This window comes from Palaemon carinicauda, chromosome 42 (assembly GCF_036898095.1).
Source record: "Palaemon carinicauda isolate YSFRI2023 chromosome 42, ASM3689809v2, whole genome shotgun sequence".
In the NCBI taxonomy this organism is placed as follows: domain Eukaryota; kingdom Metazoa; phylum Arthropoda; class Malacostraca; order Decapoda; family Palaemonidae; genus Palaemon; species Palaemon carinicauda.
The window spans coordinates 25,329,162-25,337,069 of NC_090766.1; positions in this window are offsets into that span (position 1 = coordinate 25,329,162).

The window sequence follows — 7,908 nt, forward strand, 5'->3', positions numbered from 1 at the left end:
GTTAGACAGCCTCTAATGCTAGTAGTAATACACTTCAAAATCGAGGTAAAAAGCCCCTAACGCTATAAATAAGGAACCTAAGAATAGAGGTCAAAGAGCCTCTAATGTTAGAAGTAATGCACCTCAAAATCGAGGTCAAAAAGCCCCTAATGCTATAAATAAGGGACCTAAAAATAGAGGTCAAAGAACCTCTAATGTTAGAAGTAATGCACCTCAAAATCAAGGTAAAAAAGCCCATAATGCTATAAATAAGGAACCTAAAAATAGAGGTCAAAGAGCCTCTAATGCTAGTAGTAATACACTTCAAAATCGAGGTAAAAAAGCCCCTAATGCTATAAATAGGGCACCTAAAAATAGAGGTCAAAGAACCTCTAATGTTAGAAGTAATGCACCTCAAAATCGAGGTCAAAAAGCCCCTAATGCTATAAATAAGGAACCTAAAAATAGAGGTCAAAGAGCCTCTAATGCTAGTAGTAATACACTTCAAAATCGAGGTAAAAAAGCCCCTAATGCTATAAATAGGGCACCTAAAAATAGAGGTCAACGAGCCTCTAATGTTAGAAGAAATACACCTCAAAATCGAGGTAAAAAAGCCCCTAATGCTATAAATAAGGAACCTAAAAATAGAGGTCGAAGAGCCTCTAATGCTAGTAGTAATACACTTCAAAATCGAGGTAGAAAAAGCCCCTAATGCTATAAATAAGGCACCTAAAAATAGAGGTCAAAGAGCCTCTAATGTTAGCAGTAATGCACCTCAAAATCGAGGTCAAAAAGCCCCTAATGCTATAAATAAGGCACCTAAAAATAGAGGTCAAAGAGCCTCTAATGCTAGAAGTAATGCACCTGAAAATCGAGGTCAAAAAGCCCCTAACGCTATAAATAAGGAACCTAAAAATAGAGGTCAAAGAGCCTCTAATGCTAGAAGAAATGCACCTGAAAATCGAGGTCAAAAAGCCCCTAACGCTATAAAAAAGGAACCTAAAAGTAGAGGTCAATGAGCCTCTAATGTTAGAAGTAATGCACCTCAAAATCGAGGTCAAAAAGCCCCTAACGCTATAAATAAGGAACCTAAGAATAGAGGTCAAAGAGCCTCTAATGTTAGAAGTAATGCACCTGAAAATCGAGGTCAAAAAGCCCCTAATGCTATAAATAAGGATCCTAAAAATAGAGGTCAAAGAGCCTCTAATGTTAGAAGTAATGCACCTCAAAATCGAGGTCAAAAAGCTCCTAATGCTATAAATAAGGAACCTAAAAATAGAGGTCAAAGAGCCTCTAATGCTAGTAGTAATACACTTCAAAATCGAGGTCAAAAAGCCCCTAATGCTATAAATAAGGCACCTAAAAATAGAGGTCAACGAGCCTCTAATGTTAGAAGAAATGCACCTCAAAATCGAGGTCAAAAAGCCCCTAACGCTATAAATAAGGAACCTAAAAATAGAGGTCAAAGAGCCTCTAATATTAGAAGTAATGCACCTCAAAATGGAGGTCAAAAAGCCCCTAATGCTATAAATAAGGAACCTAAAAATAGAGGTCAAAGAGCCTCTAATGTTAAAAGTAATGCACCTCAAAATCGAGGTAAAAAAAGCCCCTAATGCTATAAATAAGGCACCTGAAAATATAGAGGTCAAAGAGCCTCTAATGCTAGAAGAAATGCACCTCAAAATCGAGGTCAAAAAGCCCCTAATGCTATAAATAAGGAACCTAAAAATAGAGGTAAAAAAGCATCTAATGCTACAAGTAACGCACCTCAAAATATAGGTAAAAAAGCCCCTAATGTTATAAATAAGGAACCTAAAAATAGAGGTTAGACAGCCTCTAATGCTAGTAGTAATACACTTCAAAATCAAGGTAAAAAGGCCCCTAATGCTATAAATAAGGAACCTAAAAATAGAGGTTGAAGAGCCTCTAATGCTAGTAATAATACACTTCAAAATCGAGGTAGAAAAAGCCCCTAATGCTATAAATAAGGCACCTAAAAATAGAGGTCAAAGAGCCTCTAATGTTAGCAGTAATGCACCTGAAAATCGAGGTAAAAAAGCCCCTAATGCTATAAATAAGGCACCTAAAAATAGAGGTCAAAGAGCCTCTAATGCTAAAAGTAATGCACCTGAAAATCGAGGTCAAAAAGCCCCTAACGCTATAAATAAGGAACCTAAAGATAGAGGTCAAAGAGCCTCTAATGCTAGAAGAAATGCACCTGAAAATCGAGGTAAAAAAAGCCCCTAACGCTATAAAAAAGGAACCTAAAAGTAGAGGTCAATGAGCCTCTAATGTTAGAAGGAATGCACCTCAAAATCGAGGTCAAAAAGCCCCTAACGCTATAAATAAGGAACCTAAGAATAGAGGTCAAAGAGCCTCTAATATTAGAAGTAATGCACCTGAAAATCGAGGTCAAAAAGCCCCTAATGCTATAAATAAGGAACCTAAAAATAGAGGTCAAAGAGCCTCTAATGTTAGAAGTAATGCACCTCAAAATCGAGGTCAAAAAGCCCCTAATGCTATAAATAAGGAACCTAAAAATATAGGTCAAAGAGCCTCTAATGCTAGTAGTAATACACTTCAAAATCGAGGTCAAAAAGCCCCTAATGCTATAAATAAGGCACCTTAAAATAGAGGTCAACGAGCCTCTAATGTTAGAAGAAATGCACCTCAAAATCGAGGTCAAAAAGCCCCTAACGCTATAAATAAGGAACCTAAAAATAGAGGTCAAAGAGCCTCTAATATTAGAAGTAATGCACCTCAAAATGGAGGTCAAAAAGCCCCTAATGCTATAAATAAGGAACCTAAAAATAGAGGTCAAAGAGCCTCTAATGTTAGAAGTAATGCACCTCAAAATCGATGTAAAAAAAGCCCCTAATGCTATAAATAAGGCACCTGAAAATAGAGGTCAAAGAGCCTCTAATGCTAGAAGAAATGCACCTCAAAATCGAGGTCAAAAAGCCCCTAATGCTATAAATAAGGAACCTAAAAATAGAGGTCGAAGAGCCTCTAATGCTAGAAGTAATGCACCTCAAAATCGAGGTAAAAAAAGCCCCTAATGCTATAAATAAGGAACCTAAAAATAGAGGTCAAAGAGCCTCTAATGTTAGCAGTAATGCACCTGAAAATCGAGGTAAAAAAGCCCCTAACGCTATAAATAAGGAACCTAAAAGTAGAGGTCAAAGAGCCACCAATGCTAGTAGTAATACACTTTCAAATCGAGGTCAAAAAGCCCCTAACACTATAAATAAGGAACCTAAAAATAGAGGTCAAAGAGCCTCTAATGCTAGTAGTAATACACTTTCAAATCGAGGTCAAAAAGCCCCTAATGCTATAAATAAAGAACCTAAAAATAGAGGTCAAAGAGCCTCTAATGTTAGAAGTAATGCACCTCAAAATCGAGGTAAAAAAGCCCCTAATGCTATAAATAAGGAACCTAAAAATAGAGGCCAAAGAGCCTCTAATGCTAGTAGTAACACACTTCAAAATCGAGGTCAAAAAGCCCCTAATGCTATAAATAAGGAACCTAAAAATAGAGGTCAAAGAGCCTCTAATGTTAGAAGTAATGCACCTCAAAATCGAGGTAAAAAAGCCCCTAATGCTATAAATAAGGCACCTAAAAATAGAGGTCAAAGAGCCTCTAATGTTAGAAGTAATGCACCTCAAAATCGAGGTAAAAAAGCCCCTAACGCTATAAATAAGGAACCTAAAAATAGAGGTCGAAGAGCCTCTAATGCTAGTAGTAATACACTTCAAAATCGAGGTCAAAAAGCCCCTAATGCTATAAATAAGGCACCTAAAAATAGAGATCAACGAGCCTCTAATGTTAGAAGAAATGCACCTCAAAATCGAGGTAAAAAAGCCCCTAATGCTATAAATAAGGAACCTAAAAATAGAGGTCAAAGAGCCTATAATGCTACAAGTAACGCACCTCAAAATCGAGGTCAAAAAGCCCCTAATGCTATAAATAAGGAACCTAAAAGTAGAGGTCAAAGAGCCACCAATGCTAGTAGTAATACACTTTCAAATCGAGGTCAAAAAGCCCCTAACGCTATAAATAAGGAACCTAAAAATAGAGGTCAAAGAGCCTCTAATGCTAGTAGTAATACACTTCAAAATCTAGGTCAAAAAGCCCCTAATGCTATAAATAAAGAACCTAAAAATAGAGGTCAAAGAGCCTCTAATGTTAGTAGTAACACACTTCAAAATCGAGGTAAAAAAGCCCCTAATGCTATAAATAAGGAACCTAAAAATAGAGGCCAAAGAGCCTCTAATGTTAGAAGTAATGCACCTCAAAATCGAGGTCAAAAAGCCCCTAATGCTATAAATAAGGCACCTAAAAATAGAGGTCAAAGAGCCTCTAATGTTAGAAGTAATGCACCTCAAAATCGAGGTAAAAAAGCCCCTAACGCTATAAATAAGGAACCTAAAAATAGAGGTCGAAGAGCCTCTAATGCTAGTAGTAATACACTTCAAAATCGAGGTCAAAAAGCCCCTAATGCTATAAATAAGGCACCTAAAAATAGAGATCAACGAGCCTCTAATGTTAGAAGAAATGCACCTCAAAATCGAGGTAAAAAAGCCCCTAACGCTATAAATAAGGAACCTAAGAATAGAGGTCAAAGAGCCTATAATGCTACAAGTAACGCACCTCAAAATCGAGGTCAAAAAGCCCCTAATGCTATAAATAAGGAACCTAAAAGTAGAGGTCAAAGAGCCTCTAATGTTAGAAGTAATGCACCTCAAAATCGAGGTCAAAAAGCCCCTAATGCTATAAATAAGGAACCTAAAAATATAGGTCAAAGAGCCTCTAATGCTAGTAGTAATACACTTCAAAATCGAGGTCAAAAAGCCCCTAATGCTATAAATAAGGCACCTTAAAATAGAGGTCAACGAGCCTCTAATGTTAGAAGAAATGCACCTCAAAATCGAGGTCAAAAAGCCCCTAACGCTATAAATAAGGAACCTAAAAATAGAGGTCAAAGAGCCTCTAATATTAGAAGTAATGCACCTCAAAATGGAGGTCAAAAAGCCCCTAATGCTATAAATAAGGAACCTAAAAATAGAGGTCAAAGAGCCTCTAATGTTAGAAGTAATGCACCTCAAAATCGATGTAAAAAAAGCCCCTAATGCTATAAATAAGGCACCTGAAAATAGAGGTCAAAGAGCCTCTAATGCTAGAAGAAATGCACCTCAAAATCGAGGTCAAAAAGCCCCTAATGCTATAAATAAGGAACCTAAAAATAGAGGTCGAAGAGCCTCTAATGCTAGAAGTAATGCACCTCAAAATCGAGGTAAAAAAAGCCCCTAATGCTATAAATAAGGAACCTAAAAATAGAGGTCAAAGAGCCTCTAATGTTAGCAGTAATGCACCTGAAAATCGAGGTAAAAAAGCCCCTAACGCTATAAATAAGGAACCTAAAAGTAGAGGTCAAAGAGCCACCAATGCTAGTAGTAATACACTTTCAAATCGAGGTCAAAAAGCCCCTAACACTATAAATAAGGAACCTAAAAATAGAGGTCAAAGAGCCTCTAATGCTAGTAGTAATACACTTCAAAATCTAGGTCAAAAAGCCCCTAATGCTATAAATAAAGAACCTAAAAATAGAGGTCAAAGAGCCTCTAATGCTAGAAGTAATGCACCTCAAAATCGAGGTAAAAAAGCCCCTAATGCTATAAATAAGGAACCTAAAAATAGAGGCCAAAGAGCCTCTAATGCTAGTAGTAACACACTTCAAAATCGAGGTCAAAAAGCCCCTAATGCTATAAATAAGGAACCTAAAAATAGAGGTCAAAGAGCCTCTAATGTTAGAAGTAATGCACCTCAAAATCGAGGTCAAAAAGCCCCTAATGCTATAAATAAGGCACCTAAAAATAGAGGTCAAAGAGCCTCTAATGTTAGAAGTAATGCACCTCAAAATCGAGGTAAAAAAGCCCCTAACGCTATAAATAAGGAACCTAAAAATAGAGGTCGAAGAGCCTCTAATGCTAGTAGTAATACACTTCAAAATCGAGGTCAAAAAGCCCCTAATGCTATAAATAAGGCACCTAAAAATAGAGATCAACGAGCCTCTAATGTTAGAAGAAATGCACCTCAAAATCGAGGTAAAAAAGCCCCTAATGCTATAAATAAGGAACCTAAAAATAGAGGTCAAAGAGCCTATAATGCTACAAGTAACGCACCTCAAAATCGAGGTCAAAAAGCCCCTAATGCTATAAATAAGGAACCTAAAAGTAGAGGTCAAAGAGCCACCAATGCTAGTAGTAATACACTTTCAAATCGAGGTCAAAAAGCCCCTAACGCTATAAATAAGGAACCTAAAAATAGAGGTCAAAGAGCCTCTAATGCTAGTAGTAATACACTTCAAAATCTAGGTCAAAAAGCCCCTAATGCTATAAATAAAGAACCTAAAAATAGAGGTCAAAGAGCCTCTAATGTTAGTAGTAACACACTTCAAAATCGAGGTAAAAAAGCCCCTAATGCTATAAATAAGGAACCTAAAAATAGAGGCCAAAGAGCCTCTAATGTTAGAAGTAATGCACCTCAAAATCGAGGTCAAAAAGCCCCTAATGCTATAAATAAGGCACCTAAAAATAGAGGTCAAAGAGCCTCTAATGTTAGAAGTAATGCACCTCAAAATCGAGGTAAAAAAGCCCCTAACGCTATAAATAAGGAACCTAAAAATAGAGGTCGAAGAGCCTCTAATGCTAGTAGTAATACACTTCAAAATCGAGGTCAAAAAGCCCCTAATGCTATAAATAAGGCACCTAAAAATAGAGATCAACGAGCCTCTAATGTTAGAAGAAATGCACCTCAAAATCGAGGTAAAAAAGCCCCTAATGCTATAAATAAGGAACCTAAAAATAGAGGTCAAAGAGCCTATAATGCTACAAGTAACGCACCTCAAAATCGAGGTCAAAAAGCCCCTAATGCTATAAATAAGGAACCTAAAAATATAGGTCAAAGAGCCTTTAATGTTAGAAGTAATGCACCTCAAAATCGAGGTCAAAAAGCCCCTAACGCTATAAATAAGGAACCTAAAAATAGAGGTCAAAGAGCCTCTAATGCTAGTAGTAATACACTTCAAAATCGAGGTAAAAAGGCCCCTAATGCTATAAATAAGGAACCTAAAAATAGAGGTCGAAGAGCCTCTAATGCTAGTAGTAATACACTTCAAACTCAAGGTCAAAAAGCCCCTAATGCTATAAATAGGGCACCTAAAAATAGAGGTCAAAGAGCCTCTAATGTTAGCAGTAATGCACCTCAAAATCGAGGTCAAAAAGCCCCTAATGCTATAAATAAGGAACCTAAAAATAGAGGTCAAAGAGCCTCTAATGCTACAAGTAACGCACCTCAAAATCGAGGTCAAAAGGCCCCTAAAGCTATAAATAAGGCACCTAAAAATAGAGGTCAAAGAGACTCTAATGCTACAGGTAATGCACCTCAAAATGGAGGTAAAAAAGCCCCTAATGCTATAAATAAGGAACCTAAAAATAGAGGTCAAAGAGCCTCTAATGCTACAAGTAATGCACCTCAAAATCGAGTTAAAAAAGTTCCTAATGTTATATATATAAGGCTCCTAAAAATAAAGGTGAAAAAGCTCCTAATGCTATGAATAAGGCACCAAGAAAAGAGAGGTCAAAGAGCCTCTAATGCTATAAGTAATGCACCTCAAAATCGAGGTCAAAAAGACCCTAATGCTCGAAGCAATGCCCCTAAAAATTGAGGTAAAAAAGCCCATAATGCTATAAATAAGGAACCTAAAAATAAGAGGTCAAAGAGCCTCTAATGCTAGAAGTAATGCTCCTCAAAATCGAGGTAAAAAAGCCCCTATTGCTATAAATAAGGCACCTAAAAATAGAGGTCAAAGAGCCTCTAATGCTAGAAATAATGCACCTCAAAATCGAGGTGAAAAAATCCCCTAATTT